Here is a 17,791-nt window from a genome sequence, read left to right as displayed (position 1 = left end):
TGACAGCACCGCCAAGTTAGCTAAACTAGAAAGGAAGAAATGAGTGAAGAAAAAAGATAGTGCTGACTTACTGCAGACAAGTCCCAGAATAATGCTTTGACATGAGAAGCAGTCTCTGCTCTGCAATCCTGTTTGAATAGGATGAATGTTTCCACAATCACACAAAGAACTAAAAAAGATTACGGCCTAGAAATTCAGTTGGGCGCGCCAGCCGTTAGCGCCTTAGGAGGAGTAGATCTCGAGCGCTAGGCGCTTAGCGCCAGGGCGCAGCGCGATCTGCGCCTCGCCCCAACTTCAGTACACATTTAGCGCCGGCGCAAAGTCTTAGCACGCGCCCTGCTGCGCGCGCAGATCATGACGTCATTTCGTCGTGCAACGCCCTTTGTGCGCCCCGAACCGGAACTTCACTCGCGCCGGCCCATTGTGCGCCGGGCGGCCCTAACGACTGTGAAGTGGAACGGTACACAGCCGAGGCGGGCCGCGGGGAGCGCTAATTAAAGGACACTTACCCTGCACTATAAAGGCCAGCCATTTTGCAGCATTCACTCTTGTGCAACGGTTTTTTGGAGAGAGACCAAGGAGGAGAGCTTACTGGTTTGGACCAACACTAGGACAGGTATTTTTGGCTCAGGCCAGAGCTTAGCAATTATCTTTGCCTTCATTGAGAGCTCAGTGTTTGCCAGCATATAATGGGGGCTGCATTGGGTGCCAACGCTGACTTTCAGCCTTATGCCAGAAGGGCTTACAGACGCCGTGAGAGAGTGGCAGCCCTGGCTAGACGCAGAGGGGGCAACAGGCGTCGCCAACTGAGGCCTTACCCACCCAGGGTATACTGCCAGCAGTCCTCCTATCTGACCATGTCTGCCGCGATGTGTGTTAGGAGGCTGCGATTCAGAAGGGAGGTGGTTGCAGACATCTGCCAGCTGCTTCACAGAGATCTGCAGCCACAGCTGATGCGCAGGACGTCTCTGTCGGTGGCAGTGAAGGTGACGGTGGCTCTCAACTTCTATGCCACCGGCTCCTTCCAATCCGCTGCTGGGGACATCGCTAACATCTCCCAGTTCGCCGTGCATTGCTGCATCCGCCAGGTGACCGATGCCCTTTTCAGAAGGAGACATCAATTCATCTCCTTCCCCATGACCCTGGACAAGCAGCAGCAGCGTGCAGTGGGATTGGAAGAATAGCGGGCTTCCCCATGGTGCAGGGTGCCATTGACTGCACGCATGTGGCTTTGCGGGCACCTCTGGAGCATGCCGAGGATTACCGCAACCGGAAGGGCTACCATTCCCTCAACGTGCAGCTGGTGTGTGACCACAGGCAGCGCATCCTAGCTGTCAATGCCCGCTTTCCAGGCAGCAGCCACGATGCCTTTATCCTGCGACAGACAACTGTGGCTGACATGTTCCAGGCACAGCCTCACCCAAGAGGATGGCTTATCGGAGACAAAGGCTATCCTTTGTGTACCTGGCTCATGACTCCGCTCCGCGCGCCCATGACCCCTGCTGAAGAGGCATACAACGAGAGCCATCAAGCGACTAGGAACATCATAGAACAAACAATCGGCGTCCTCAAGCAACGGTTCCGCTGTCTCGATCGCTCCGGGGGAGCCCTCCAGTATTCGCAGGACCGAGTCTCCCAATTCGTCGTCGTTTGCTGCATGCTGCACAACCTGGCTATCTGCAGGACTCAGGCGCTGCCACCTCACGTTGGACCACCACCTCAGGAGGAGGAGCAGGAGGAGCATGAGGAGGAGGAGGACGAGGAGTACCAGCCCAGGAGGGAGGCACAAGGTCCAAGGGCCGCCCGTCGGCGGCTTATTGAACGTCACTTCTAGGCCCCCTGTCAGGGAATGGCTTGTGCCAATGAAAGAACATGATTGCAGCCGCTCCGCAAGCCCTCAGCCGGTTAAGGCAACAAACACTTCAAAGATCAAACATGGACAATGTTAATAAATAAAATGCTTTATTGTACAAACTCAGGGCCCTTCCCACATGAAAACCAAAAACAGACGAAACCCCCAAAAAACACTCAAACACATTACTCGCTCCCACAACCTGGAGAGGCTTAACAAAACAGTGCAACTAAAATGGCCGTCATCCTCGGCCTTCGTAAAAAACAAACATCACATCCTCGGCCTTCAAAAAACAAACATCCAATTCTCGGCCTCAAAAAACAAACACAACTGGCCACACATTCGACTTTTTGGCCCGCTAGGGCGATGCCTTGGCCATCTTTGTGTGGCCCCTGCCCGCCCTGCTGCTCCTCCTCAAAGTAAGGCCATTGGCTGCTGCAAGGCTCCAGAGGGGCACATGTTGTGACGGCAGATGCCCTTGGGGGTCGGCCTAGTCGAGGTCTGGCCGTCGAGCGGGCGGCTGTTGAATGCTGCAGCTGTGGCTGGCCAGCATCAGTCGCTGCAGCAGCTCCTGGCAGCTCCACTGGGGGAGTGACAGTGGCGGCTGGAGGAATGGGGGCAAGCTGGCGGATGGCAGGCGCTCGCTGGTCGCCTGAGACACTGGCACTCGCCCGGGCCAGTGCTGCAGCATGCGCACCAATCTGCCGAGGGACAGACCACTGTGCTGCTGCAGCGCGCCGGGTGCCCTGGTGATGCCTGGCTGACACAGCGAGTGTGGCAGCAGTGAGTGCCCGTGTTGACCTGTTCAGTGACCTCATCAGAGCACCCAGTGACTGCACGGCAGCACTGATCAGCTGGCCACTCGCTGCCTGAGCTGCCCCGAATGCCGCCCGACTCGCTGCCTGCTCTGCCCCGAATTCCGCCAAACTGATGGCCTGTGAGGCCCCGACGTCGGTCACACTCCAAGAGAGGGACTCGATGGCCTCAGGCAACCGTGCTACTACCCCCATGAGCTCCGTGTGCCGGCGCTCCGAGTCCGCGGACAAGTCCTCGAGGCGTTCCATCTCCTCGGCGAAGACCATCTCCGGACTGGAGGCCGGGCTCTCCCTCTGGGGAGAAGGCCGCTGAGCTGGCCGACCCTTCCTGCGTTGCTGGACGCTGCTGGGCCCAGCAATTGGACTCCCCTCCGACCCTTCCCCCCTCTGGGGAGAAGGCCGCTGAGCTTCCACCCCCCTCCCGCGTTTCTGCAGGCCACAGGTCCCATGAGCTCCCCTCCCCTCCGACACTTCCGCCACGCTCCCCTCCAGGGAAGACGTGTCCCCTACATTCGCATGGGTTGCCGCGGCTGAGGGTTCCCCTGATGGGCCGCCTTCCTCTTGCTCCTCCTCCTCCTCCTCTTCTGAGGGGCTGTCACTGGCAAGTTCAGGGACCTCCTCCTCACCATCTGAAAGCAGGAAGGCACAAGAGTAGCTTTAGAGTGAGGAGAGGGCATCAGCGAAGGATGCATGAGTGGTGGCATTCAGCGCATTGGTCGGACAGTGGCAAAGGATGTAGATCTGATGCGCAAGTGGGACGAGAGAGGTCCAAAAGGTGATGTCCTTACCATTGGTGCCCAGAACAGGGTCGGCATCTCCACATGCAACGGGGCCAATCACCCGGCCACCCATGATGCGCTCCACGCGATGTTGCAGCTCGGTGAGCGGCTGGATCTGGGGTCGGCCTCCCCCGGTCGCAGTCCGGCTCTTCTTATTATTGGCCAGCTTGGCCTGCAAGAGAAAGGACGGCCTCTAATTACAGTGTGTAGCCCTGATCTTGTGTGCACTGCCTCCCATGGTGGAATAGCCTGGCCAGTGTGTCGCCCTGATCTTGTGTGCACTGCCTCCCATGGTGGAATAGCCTGGCCAGTGTGTCGCCCTGATCTTGTGTGCACTGCCTCCCATGGTCGAATAGCTTGGCCAGTGTGTTAAGTGCAGAATGTGCAATTGATGTTCATGCCTGTCCCATAGCTGCTGGATGAGGGCTGGCCATTAGGGCTTTCAGGTCCCTTTGTCCATAATGTGAGGTGCACATGCAAGGATGAGGAGGACACTGGAAAGGGTACTCACCCTGACAATCCGAGTGAGGTCATTAAACTTTTTGCGGCATTGGACACCGCTCCTGGGGACCTCGCTGTTGGCTGACACCTTGCTGGCGACATGCCTCCAGGCTCTCCGGTAGACGCATACCGGCGCCTTCCTGCCATTGTCCGGGTACAAAATATGGCGCCTCTTCTCCACAGTACCAACCAGCACGCTCAGATCAAGCTCTGAGAAGTGCTGCGCTCGTTCACGGGCCTTCTGCATGGCTTCAGGCGCTATTTGGGTCCAGCAGCAGTGTTCAGGCCTAGCTGGAGGGCTCCACTATCCAGGGCATGGCAGCAGACCAAGTCGACCCTTCCCCCTTAAGAGCTGGCCGGCGCCAGGGTGTCTGCTGTCAATCACGAGATGGCCGCACCTGCGCTGCGCCCGGCCTCGGCGCTCTCGCTCAGCACCTCCGGCTTAGCACCTAAAGAGAGGCGTGCAGCGCCAGTTTTAGCGCTCGAGCAAACTCTTAGGGCGAAGCTAATGAATATCGGAGAAGTGGCCTCGATTTTGCGCCGGGCGCAAACTTTAGCGGCAGCCCGACTTTACCGCCCCAAAAGTGGCTACAATGAATTTCTAGGCCTACTACTTTCAAAAGTTCATTATTTGAGTTTGTGATTTTGAATGATTCCATTCTATTATTACCTGAACTCAGGCAACCTGTCTTCACTCTGAAGTTGAAATTTAGTTGTGGAGTGTAAGTTATAGAAACAATCTCATTTCTGATTTGTCAAGCTTATATTCAATTGCTATAGCTGTCAAATGATGCACTTTGAATCTCTCATAAGAGCACAACTGTGGATAAACTATAATCTTGTAATCAGAATTTGTAAGTTGCTGGATATTAAAGCTTATTCATGTCATGCAAAGAGAAAGTAAAGTCTGCTTCCGATTCCCATCTGCAATTCCATTAGTGTTTGAGAAGCTACAGATTTACTTTGACCTTCATTTGGAAGTGCTAAAAAGTTTGGGTGAAAGCTGAGTTGAAACAAGTGATTCTAATTTTGTGTAGATCACTGGTGAGTCCATATTTGAAATTTTGGCCAAGGGATTAGCTTTGCGCTCGAATTTGGGCTCAACATCAGTAATATGCCAAAATTGGTGCAGAAGAGCACCATGTGATATTGGTCCTCTTACATCATGAGCATGCAACCGGTGTGCTCGTCACACCCCAAGAGACAAAGCACCAGGTGCAAAGAGGAGGAAAGTTGACCAGCAGGGATATTGATGTACTTTACATTTTGGTGGCAGCCTCCAGCGGTTCCTTTAAGATCACTGGATTGGCTGCTTTGGGCCCAAGTAATCTGATCCCGGCATTCACTGAGCATGTGCACACCGCACACTATATTGGACCCTTCAGCACCCTTTTTTCACCCAAAAGTCACTGGTCTCACACCAGAATTATGGTGGCAGCCCCACAGCATTTTGACCCTCTTATCTTTTGAGTACATTGCTGCATTTGAGAGGATTTAGAGAATAGCAGAAACAATGGCCCTGAGATTCGGGTCTCCACGGGTGAGTACGCATGGGGTACTCACTCGTAGGCCCAATGGAAGTGCTGGTTTACTGCATGCACTGCGCATGCGTGGGAAACCGGCACTTCCGTTCCTCTGAAAGGAGGGGTTAAGAAGTCGAACGCGTGCGCAGTAGAGGCTGCGTATGCGCATCGAACTTCGTTTTTTTTTACAGGTTTTCCCGGAGGGTAAGTCTCCAGAAGTTAGACATGTAAAAAGCAGGCGTAAGGCCTGCTTTTTACAAGGTAAGTGGTGAATTAATTAAAATTAAAACGTTTTTTCCACAGGTTTATTATTTTTAAATACTTTAAAGCATGGTAAGTTTATTTTTAGCCCCGTTAGAAAATAAAATTATTTTTTCAAAAATTTAAATTATTGTTTAAAATAGTTATTTCATGTAATTTATAGTTTATTTAAAAAATGTGATTTAAAAAAAAATTTATTTGAAGATTTAGTGCTGTTTTGGGGCCGTAGTATTTATAAGTCTTGACAGCACTTCCTGTCAGACTTATGAATGGAGCATTCCCTGGTCCCATGGCCCACGTGATCCCAGGGGATGCATCGAACTAACTGCGCCCCTGGGATACGCAAGCAATGCGCGCCAGCAGCTGGACCAGGCCCCGGATCGGAATTCCACGCGGGCCCACAGCTCAACAGTCGGCGCGCAAGGTAAGTGCAGATCGGGGGCTTGCACCCGCGGGAAGCCCCCGACCCGAATTTCTGGGCCATTGGCCCTGAGATTTACTGGGGCAGGGTTTCCAAGCTGGGGGCAGGAATTCTGGTTGCAAACACTGTGTAGCCCAATGGCGTGTGTGTGTTTTTTTAGCTGGTTCCACGCCCGGAAGCCAGCCTGATTGATACTGCTTCAAGATCACGAGGGAGGGTAGAGGGGGCTACAGAGTGGTTTGGAGGGGATAATCGGGGATGATCGTGGAGGGTTGGGGACAGATTGTGGGCAGAGATGGGGGGGGGTCGGTTATCATTGGGCAGGGGTTGGTGATTACGGGGAGGGGTTCGGTGATACCGTGAGGTTATTCTGATCGTGCGGGGAGGGGTGTGGGCCCTATAATGTCAGGGGTTCCAATCGTGGTGGGGTCTGATCGTGGAGGGATTCGATCGCGGGGGGGGTTTCAATCGCGTGAGGGATGGTCTGATCACGGGGGATCCGATCTTGGGACGTGTCCAATCGTGGGGGAGATCCGATCGTTGGAGAGGATGGGTCGTTAATCATGGCGGGGATTTGGTGATCACAGGTGTGGAGCAAATCGAAGTTAAAACTAGCTTCACTCTTAGAAATAGTGTTCCAGTTTAACTTAATACAATGTTTCAAATGATTAGTTGCTTTGGTCTCAAATGTTGTCCAATAATGGGCCTCAGCCCCAAGGCACTATTCTGTGATCTTTTTCAAATGAGACTGGCAATTAATGGGGAATTAAGTGTGCTTTTGTGCCATTGGCCCATAGCCAATGGAAAATAATTGAGACTGCCCAAACTCATTCCACACAAGACCTTGACAGCTCGCAGACAGAGGAGATTTTCAACACATCAATCTGGGCTGGATTTAAACAAAGGTGAAAAGCCAATGGCTAACCTAGCTGCCCCGCAGTAGCTGAGTTTCAAGGCACAATGAAGAGACGTTGAGAGCTGACCTTGTTTTTAGTGAAGGAAGATGGAGAGGAAACATGATCCCACTCTTTAAATTAATGAGAAGCATATCTAATGTAGATGTAATCATGAGCTCCCAATTACTTTATCATTTACACTGTAACAGCACTGGGATCTGGATGGGTGGGGGTGAAAGTTAAGGCAGGGCCTCTTTGTGTCAGATTCCAGGCCCTTTTTTTGCCAGTCAGCAGTTTCTTTTGTGGGTGGGTGTATCATGATGCAATGCACAATCTGTATTTCCTATATTTGTGCCCATAGAAACACTGCTGGATAAGAGACGCCTGTGAAAGCCCTGGTAGCCAGCATGGACCAGTTGGGCCGAATGCCCTGTTTCTGTGCTATATATTCTACATATTTCTATATAATAACAACAGGCATCAGAAGAAACATGATTACGGTCTTACTAATTCTCATCTAAAAACTAATTTTGATATTCTACTGAACTAAGCGAATAGCAGCCAATAAAATTGTATTTGTATTTCATTCCTTTGTCTCATTCTCATTACTATGAATATATGCCAGGAAACTGGGTCAGAAGACATTTCCTCAGTTTCTGTATTGGTGATGTCCAGCTGCTACAAGCAAGGCATTTACCTATGTGGCATTGCCTATGAATGCACCAAAGTCTTGTTGTCGGTGGCTGCTGCATCTCCCACTTTCTTGTCAAAGGAAAATAGAAATTCAAATAATTTGCTTCTTCGGTTTGCTAAAAGTTGTCCATTAAGAATGAGAGAATGTCAAATGGCATGTTTCTGCTTTGATTTAAACACAGCTTGTAATCTGCAATCATGTTGAATAGGATGACTGTTGCACAAACACAAGGGCTAATGAAGATTACAACTTTCAAAAATTCATAGCATTGAAAAAAATCCACCTTTCTTATTAATGTTAGGACTGGGGCAATTTGTATTCATTCCACTGTATATATAACCCTGCAATCATCATTTGTACCTTGCCAAGTGTGAGTAAAATGTGCTTCTGATTTCTAATTGCAGCTGCATTACAATGTGAAAAGTTATGGATGTTGTTCCAGCTAGCATCTGCCAGGATTCTACTCTCTCTGGTTATTGAGCTTACTGGGAAAGCTGTATATCCATAGAATTCTTTATGGATCAGCACAATACAATGACCGATCCACCACCTCCGTACTCTAACCATATATTCACCTTGATTTTATCAGGAATGGAAGAATAGAATGCTGCCATACCCTGTGTCCTCGAGCAAGTGAACACCTCTTAGCACCCTGTTTCACTATCACCCTGTTTCACTACCACCCTGTTTCACTATCACCCTGTTTCACTACCACCTTGTTTCACTACTGTTAAGTCTGTGTGTTCTAGTTGTAATTACTAACACAGACTACAAGATTAAAGTTCAACAGGTCTTTACTGGTTGGAGGTCAGGACTATACTAAATACAATATTACTACACAGTGCTTATATACCAGTGGTCACCACCGGTATTATGTATACAGCAGCCAGAGAAAGTAGTACATCTCTTAAGGTGGAACAGGTTACATACACCACAATCCTCCCTTTTTAGCTTAACAGTCATATCCCATTTAACATAACATAATAACATATATAACTTCAGGTATAAACAGTTCAAAGGTTCAGTCTCTCAGGAGGCCTTCTGATTCGGTTTGGATAACGCCTTTCAGTGGTCTCTGATTCCTGTTGCTGAGGTGACTCCTTTAGTTGGTCTCCCATGCATTGGGTGTTATCATCATCAGGTACATTCCCTGCCGAGGTAGATGCTTCAGGTTCATTAGCGTCTTCCACAGTTGTCTCTGTCGCAACCATGGGTTCGACCCTTGCTCTCGATTCTACCAGTTGATCCGCATGACGCCTTATCACATTGTTACCAATATCTACTGTGTACATCAGAGGTCCTTGTCTGGCCCGAATTGTTCCGGACTGCCATTTTTCGTTTCCATAGCCCCTTGCCAACACTGGTTCTCCTACGTCGAAACTTCGAGTGGTCTTGTTATTAATATGCCGGAACTGTTTGTTTTCCACTTCCCTCCGCACATTTGGTTATAACAAGTCCAACCTGGACCGCAACCTCCTGTTATAAAACATCATGGCAGGACTTTGGTTAGTCACTGCATGAGCGGCGTTTCGATATGCCATTAGGAAATTGTCCACCTTGTGCTGTAGCGGAATCTGATCATCGTTCATGGACTTTATTGCCTTTTTGAATGTTTGGACAAATCTCTCGGCCAACCCGTTTGTCGCCGGATGATATGGGGCAGAGGTATAATGTTTCACCCCATTCTTCTTTAAGAATTTTTGGAATTCTTCCGACACGAACTGTGGTCCGTTGTCCGAACAGATCTGTTCTGGCAATCCGTTCCTTGCGAATATTGTTCTTAACACCGCAATTGTCTTTTCTGAAGTAGTGGTATTCATCTTGATCACTTCTGGCCATTTGGAATGTGCGTCCACCGCAATTAGGAACATGGAGTCCATGAATGGACCAGCAAAGTCAATATGTACGCGTTGCCATGGGGCTGAAGGCCATTCCCATGGGTGTAGTGGTGCGATCGGAGGTGCATTTTGCACTTTTTGGCACCCAGCGCAGATTTTCGTCAACTCCTCTATCTGTTGGTCAATACCCGGCCACCATACATAAGCCCTAGCAAGACTTTTCATCTTAACTCCCCCCAGATGACCTTCATGCAGTTCTTTTAGAACTCTTTCCCTTAACTTGGGAGGAATAATCACTCTTGTCCCGTACATCAAAGTACCATGGCAGACGGACAGCTGGTCTCGCCTTGCCGAGAATGCCGGTAACAGAGGATCACCACGTGTTGGCCATCCTTCCACTGTCACCTCGTAGACTCTGGACAGTGCCGGGTCATTCCTGGTTTCTCTTTCAATACTTGCATTGGTGACTGGTAAACACTCGATGATGGTCGAATGAAATAACTCAACAGGGTCAACTTTCATCGTTTCTTCTTCTTCAGGTAGTGGCAGGCGCGACAGCCCATCAGCATTGCCATGCTGCTTCGTACCTTTGAATTCTATTTGATATTGATGTGCCCCTAGGAAAAGGGACCATCTCTGGAGACGCTGTGCTGTCATTACTGAAACACCCTTCTTAGGGTTAAAAATGGATACCAACGGCTGATGGTCTGTCAGAAGTGTGAATTTTTGGCCCTGCAGGTAATGATTAAACTTCTTCACTCCCCATACAAGGCTGAGAGCCTCCCTATCGATCTGCGCATAGTTGCGCTCAGCGGAGGTCAATGATCTGGATGCAAATGCGACTGGCCTTTCCGTGCCATTTGGCAACTTGTGTGAGAGTACTGCCCCAATACCATATGGAGAAGTATCACAAGCCAACCGAATAGGCAGTGTCGGGTTGAAGTGAGCCAACACTTCCTCTGAGGTGATCAATTCTTTGCTTTTGCGAAATGCCTTCTTACAGTTTTCGCTCCATTCCCATGGTACCCCCTTCTGTAAAAGAGCGTTTAGCGGGTGCAGTACCGTGGATAGATTTGGTAGAAATTTATGGTAATAGTTAATCAATCCTAGAAACGACCTCAACTGAGAGACATTATCCGGAGCGGGAGCCTTTACAACTGCCTCTATCTTGTCAGGAGATTTATGAAGCCCCTCCTGGTCAATGACATGACCACAGTACGAGATCCGCTTCTGGAAGAACTCACATTTCTGCCGATTAACTCTAAGTCCATACTCTTTCAGTCTGTTGAGCACCAGTTCCAAGTTTGCGAGGTGTTCTTCATCACCATCACCTGTAATCAGAATATCATCCAGGTAACATTGTGTGCCTGGAATTCCCTGTAATACCTGCTCCATGGCCCTCTGCCAAATTGCTGGAGATGATGCCACTCCAAAAACCAGCCTATTGCACCGGTACAAACCTCGATGCGTGTTGATCGTGAGGTATTGGCGTGACTCTTCTTCAACCTCCATCTGCAAGTACGCCTGCGCCAGGTCTATCTTGGTGAAGTGTTTCCCGCCAGACAACGAAGCAAAAATATCCTCAATCCGCGGAAGCGGATACTGCACCGCGTGAAGCACCGGATTAACAGTGATTTTGAAATCTCCACAGATGCGAACCTTCCCTGGTTCTCCTGGCTTGTTGCTCGAAGGACGTTTCATAACGGGAACAATGGGTGTAGCCCACTCACTCCAATCTACCTTAGACAGTACACCTGAACGTTCTAGCGCTTCCAGTTCCGCTTCTACAGTAGGTCGTATTGCATAGGGTACCGGTCTGGCTTTAAAAAATTTTGGGTGTGCATGTTCATCAATCTTGATGTTTGCCGTAATTCCTCTCAGTGTTCCCAGTCCCTGCTGGAACACCTCTTTAGCATCATCCAATATTTTGGACAATCGTTTAGGTTTGACATCTGTTTCCCCGGAATCTACCGTTAGTGCCTTCAAGGAGTGCCAGTCCATATTCATTTTCCTAATCCACTCCCGCCCCAGTAGTGGTGGACCTCCTTCAGGTAGCACATATAAGTCCATTACTTGGCTTTCTTTGCCCTTGTGGACCACTTTTACCTCTATCTTTCCGATTGGGTACACTCTTTGCCCCGTGTATGTTTTCAATATAATCTCGGTATCCCGTAGGGGAATATGTTGGTATAACCTTTTGTAATCTTTCTTATTCATGACCGTCAATGCCGATCCAGTGTCCAATTCCATCTTTACTTGGACTCCTGCTATCTGAAGGGTGACCCAAATTGTCTGGAGATCTGCATCCTTACCAACGTTGTGTACTCTTAAGCTACCCAGTTCATTACTGCTAGCGTCTGAATCTGACTTCTGTTCGGTCGAACTGTTCTTTGTCACCTTGTGTACCTTTATGTATTTTCCTTGCGGTGACTTTTTGTTGCTGGTCTTCTTTCCTGACCGGCATACTTTAGCTATGTGGCCAAGCCTGCCACACGTTCTGCATTCTTGGTTTTTAAACCAACACTGGTTCTGATCGTGCGTTGTCTTTCCACAACGATAACATTTTACAGTACTCAAACCCAATTTATTTGTACTGAGTTCTGGTGACCGTAGCTGCATTACTGCCGTGCCTCTCACTGCGGCTTCGTGTGCCGCTGCCATAGTGACCGCTTTCTCAAGCGTCAGCTCATTCGCCTCGAGCAGTCGCTTTTGTGTATCTTCTTTTAATAAACCACACACAAATTTATCTCGTAGCGCCTCTGTCAGTCTCGTTCCAAACTGACAGTACTTTGCTAGCTTACGCAATTCCTTTAAATATTCAGCATTGCTTTCATCCTTCAGCTGCCTTCTGCTGTAAAATTTAAATCATTCCGCTAGCATCAGCGACGTGGGGTTTAGATGATTTATCAGGACAGTAACAATCTCCTTGAACGTCTTATCCGCCGGTTCATCTGGTGATAAAAGGTGTTTCAATTGCTCGTATGTCTTCGCACCCATTAAGTTTAATAATGTTAGTGCTTTCTCTTCATCTGGGATTTTATTTGCTTTACAATAATTTTGTATGCGTTCTACATACATGGCCCAATCTTCGATGTCGCTATCAAAGGTATTAATGTTCCCATGTTTAGGCATCGTTGCAATTTAATTTATTTTTATTTTTATCCAAGCTGGCGGCTTCCCGCTCTTGTCTTCGTCCTCCGCCTACAAAATGGCGGTTTTCCTGCGCTTGGCGGTCTTCACCCGTCCCCCGACGCTGTCTCCGCTTCACCGCGGCTCTCGCGCCTTCAGTTGCCCCAGACGCTGCACCTTTTTAGCCCGAATGCGGCCCGGCCCTTATCACCAGCCGCGATCGATGTCCCCGCGCTGCGCCTTTCGGCCCGAATGCGGCCCGGCCCTTTTCTCCGGTCGCGATCGATCTCACCGCCCTTATTCCTCCGTCTTCCCTCCCCGTCTGTACAGCCAACGTGGCCGACTTTCTGGTTGCGTCGCTGCCCGGCTTACCCACCACCGAGGTAGAAAGAAGATAGCTGACAGCCGCTGATGGAGGCTTCGAGTTCAGGATGTCTTCTGCACTCTGGTTTCTCGATGTCTGCCGCGCGACGTGTCTTCCAGCAGGGTGATGAGGGTGGAAGCCTCTCTTCGACGTCCGTTCTGTGGACGAAGCCGCCGTGGATATAAACTGCCGCAGGGTAAGAATCGGACTCGTCGCCACTGTTAAGTCTGTGTGTTCTAGTTGTAATTACTAACACAGACTACAAGATTAAAGTTCAACAGGTCTTTACTGGTTGGAGGTCAGGACTATACTAAATACAATATTACTACACAGTGCTTATATACCGGTGGTCACCACCGGTATTACGTATACAGCAGCCAGAGAAAGTAGTACATCTCTTAAGGTGGAACAGGCTTAAGTTCTCTTAAGGTGGAACAGGTTACATACACCACAACTACCACCCTGTTTCACTAGCACCCTGTTTCACTATCACCCTGTTTCACTATCACCCTGTTTCACTACCACCCTGTTTCACTATCACCCTGTTTCACTGTCACCCTGTTTCACTACCACCCTGTTTCACTACTGTAGTGTATGTAACTGTTCTACCTTTAAGAGAACTATTGTATGTAACCGTCCACCTTTAAGAGAACTATTTTAGGTGTGGCACTACTTTATCTTGGCTGCTGTATACTGTAATACCGACGGTGACCACACCGGTATATAAGTGCTTTGTCAGGATTTATTGGGCAGATTCGCCCTGACCTTCGAATAGTAAAGTCCTGTTAAAGTTACTCTTGTAGTCTGCGTATTAATTCAACATAATACCCACAGACTTTACAACTACCACCCTGTTTCACTATCACCCTGTTTCACTATCACCCTGTTTCACTATCACCCTGTTTCACTACCACCCTGTTTCACTACCACCCTGTTTCACTATCACCCTGTTTCACTACCACCCTGTTTCACTATCACCCTGTTAGAGATGTAACAGGTAACAAAGGCAGGGAAAGGGGGGAGGGGAAGAAAGAACAAAAGGGGAGGTCTGTGATAGGGTGGAAGGCAGAAGATATTAAATGACAAAAGGGATGATGGTGCAAGGCAAAAGGAGATGGTAATGGGACAAGTAAAGAAACAAAAGATGGGTCTAGAGGAGGTGTAAATGGCAATGGCAGATTCATTACCCGCACCTGCTGTCCAAAAAAATGGGAGCAGTGGTTACAATCTGAAATTGTTGAACTCGCTCTTGAGTCCAGAAGGCTTGTAAAGTACCTAATCGAAAGATGAGGTGCTGTTCCTCAAGCTTCGATTGACCTTCATTAGAACAGTGAACGAGGCCAAGGACAGAGCGGTCAGAGTGGGAGCGGGATGGAGAATTAAAATGACAGGCGACCGGAAGCTCAGGGTCACACTTGCGGACTGAATGGAGGTGTTCTGCAAAGCGATCACCCAATCCACGTTTGTACACCCCAATGTAGAGGAGACCGCATTGTGAGCAGCGAATACAGTATACTAAATTGAAAAAAGTACAAGTAAATCCCTGTTTCACCTGGAAGGAGTGTTGGGGGCCTGAATGCTCTCTTGGCCAGCTTTCCATCATTCACCTCTGAATTCACACCGAATTCACTCGCTTGACCTCCCTGCCCTCACTAACCTACATTATCTCCTGGTTTCCAACGTCTCAAATTTAAAATCCTCATCATTGTGCTTAAATCCCTATGTAGCCTTGTCAATCCATATCTTTGTAACCTCCTCTAGCCTTACAACTTCCTCCCCAACCCTGACCTCTCCATTTCTCTGATCCTAGCCATGTATGCTTTTCTGTTCCTTCTGTTTCACCATTAGCGGCCGTGCCTTTAACTGCCCAGATTTTACGCTCAATTATGTCTCTCCCTAAATCCCTCTCTCTCTCTCTCTCTCTCTCTCCTGCTTTAAGACCATTCTTAAAACCTACCTCATGGACCAGGCTTTTAATCACCCCACTTACTATTTCTTTCTTTGCCTTGGCGTCCATTTTTGATTTGATTACGACTCTATGACATCCCTTGGAACGTTCTTCGACATTAAGTTGTTGTTATTATTGTAGACATAATGTGGAATTTAATATTCACATTTCCTGCCTATGTACAGATTTCTTTTTGTAAGGTAAAGAATTTCAATTTCAATTTCAATTTCAATCTTTAGTTGGAAGAGATGTCAAATGCATCTGCTGAAGCTGTTTATCGAGCCACCTGTCTGTGGCAGATCAGTGGTGTCTTCACTATGGCCCCTACTCTTTGTACAACAACAGTAATGGCCTTACCCGACCTCAAAATTTGGTCTCAGACCTTGTCTGAATAATTATACAGTGGAAAGTGAGTTTTGCATGCCTGCATCGAGATCTACTGTGCCTTCACTAAATTGGCAGAGGGGAAATTGAGCAGAATGCTACTGCAGCACATGAGTCGGCGGCTCCACCATGTGCCGTACGCTCACCACCATCAAGGTCCCATTCTAAGGCTTGGAAAAACGTGCAAATGGAAAAGTCCCGTGCACTCCTGAGAAGTATCAGAATCATGGAAACAGCGTTCACTCTATTCTAAGACAAACAGTAGGGGCCACAGTGCAAGACACCACTAATCTGCCAAAACAATGAAGCTCATGGTAGCACCAGAGTTACCATAGCGCACACACTCTAGGCATGCTCAAGCAGCACTTGTGTGGTTGCAACCGTCAGGATGGGAGCTGCAGCGCACTCCAGCCAAACATTGGCCCGTAATTTCCGATAGGAGGCTTCCTGCGTGCGGATGCCTCCAATCGGAAAAAAACCTACGAACTTACCTGAGGGCTCCCGAGGTGCGTACACTTCCGCTCCTGGGCCTCTCCAAACTCGAAATGCGCAGGGCCCACGTATCTCAGGGGCGCTTCCCTGGGATCACGTGGGCAAGGCCAGCCAATAGCAGAAGGGAATGTCCCTTCATACACTTGACAGATAGACCTGTCAAATATATGAATGGGGATCACCCCAAAAACACAGTAAAACATTAAATAATTTTTTTAAATCACATTTTTAAAATGAGTTAAAATTACAATAAATTTAATATTTTAAACAAAAATGTAATTTTTTGAAAAAAATAATTAAAGTTTTTTACAGGGCTAAAAATAAACTTATCTTTTTTAAAAGTATTTTTAAATTATAAATGAGTGAAAACATTTTTTAAAACTTTTTTCAACTCTTATGCTGGTAAAAGCAAGCCTTATGCCTGCTTTTACCAGTTGTAAGATTTCTAAGGGTTTTCTGTGGGCAGAGGGTCTCTAGAAAGCAGAACTATCCGCCCACATGAGGACTATAACTGCTACAATGGGGCAGTAATTCCTCCCCAAACGCGTGAGTACGGAAGGGGTACTCACGTGTCTGGCCGGAGGAAATGCCAGTTTTCAGCATGCACAGCGCATGCGCTGAAAACCGACATTTCCTCTCCTCTAACCCAAGAGTTGAAGAGGCTAGTGCGTGCGCTGTAGGGGGCAGCGCGTGCGTCTTGGATTTCCTCTGTTTTGGGGGATTTGCGCATGTGTAAAGGCCTCCGGTTTTTACGCTTGTAAAAAGCACACGTAAGTATTTATTTTTACAGGTAAGTGGTGTTTTAGTGCAATTTAGAATTTTTTTTTCCACAGGTTTATTATTTTAAAGAATCTACAATAAGGTAAGTTTAGTTTTAGACCCTTTTTATTAAAAATTTATTTTTTTCAAAAAAAAATTGTTTAAATTTTTTTTTAAACTTATTTATACTTAATTTAATGATTGGGATTTTTTTTTAAATTTTATTTAAAGTTTAAGTAGTGTTTTGGGGTGCAGTACTTCTCATGAGTTTGACAGTTCTTACTCTCAATCTTATGAATGAAGTTTCCCCTCCCCTGATTGGCTGAACAGTGCTCACCTGATCCCAGCCGGCACATCGCACTAACTACGCCGCTGGGTCAGGTTAGCACAGCGCGCCGACATCAGAACCGGGCCACTGACAGGAAATCCACTGCGGGCCAGGTTTCAGATGTCGGCGCGCCGGGTAAGTGCACATCGGGGGCTTGCACGCGCGGCAAGCCCCCGACACCAAGTTCTGGGCCAATATGCTTACTCCCAACAGGAGCTATCTAGTGTTCAGTTAGCAGTATGCAAGTATCATAAATAACGGCCCGGAATTTGTGGTGGGTAATAACAGCCAACGAATAGTGTTCACTGTTGTTACTCCTTTGAAACTGACCGCAACGTCAGGACTTAGTGCATGCGCATCCTAACACAGAAATCCTGAAGCTGTGGTTAGTCATTCACTGCTCCTACACTGGCTGCACTGTGGACCCTCCCCCCACCATAGCCAGCAATCAGTGTAATCAGGGAAATCAATGAAACTGACGAAAACCTCAGCATTTCTGCGGTAATATCGCTGTTAAATACCCCATTAAAAGTTAGACCTTTTCGGATTAGGTGTAACTGGAGTTTTAGAACATAAGAAGATAAGAATTAGAAGCAGGAGTAGGATAAACAGCCCCTCGAGCCTCGAGCAATAAGATCATGGCTGATCTTTGACCTCAACTCCACTTTCCTGCCCTATCCCCATATCCCTTAATTCCTCTAGAGTCCAAAAATCTATCTATCTCAGCCTTAAATATACTCAACGATTCAGCATCCACAGTCCTCTGGGGTAGAGAATTCCAAAGATTCACAACCCTCTGAGTGAAGA

This window comes from Somniosus microcephalus, chromosome 9 (assembly GCF_052327205.1).
Source record: "Somniosus microcephalus isolate GS21.2 chromosome 9, FLI_Smic_1.0, whole genome shotgun sequence".
NCBI classification, from domain to species: domain Eukaryota; kingdom Metazoa; phylum Chordata; class Chondrichthyes; order Squaliformes; family Somniosidae; genus Somniosus; species Somniosus microcephalus.
Note: the sequence above shows the minus strand (reverse complement) of the source record.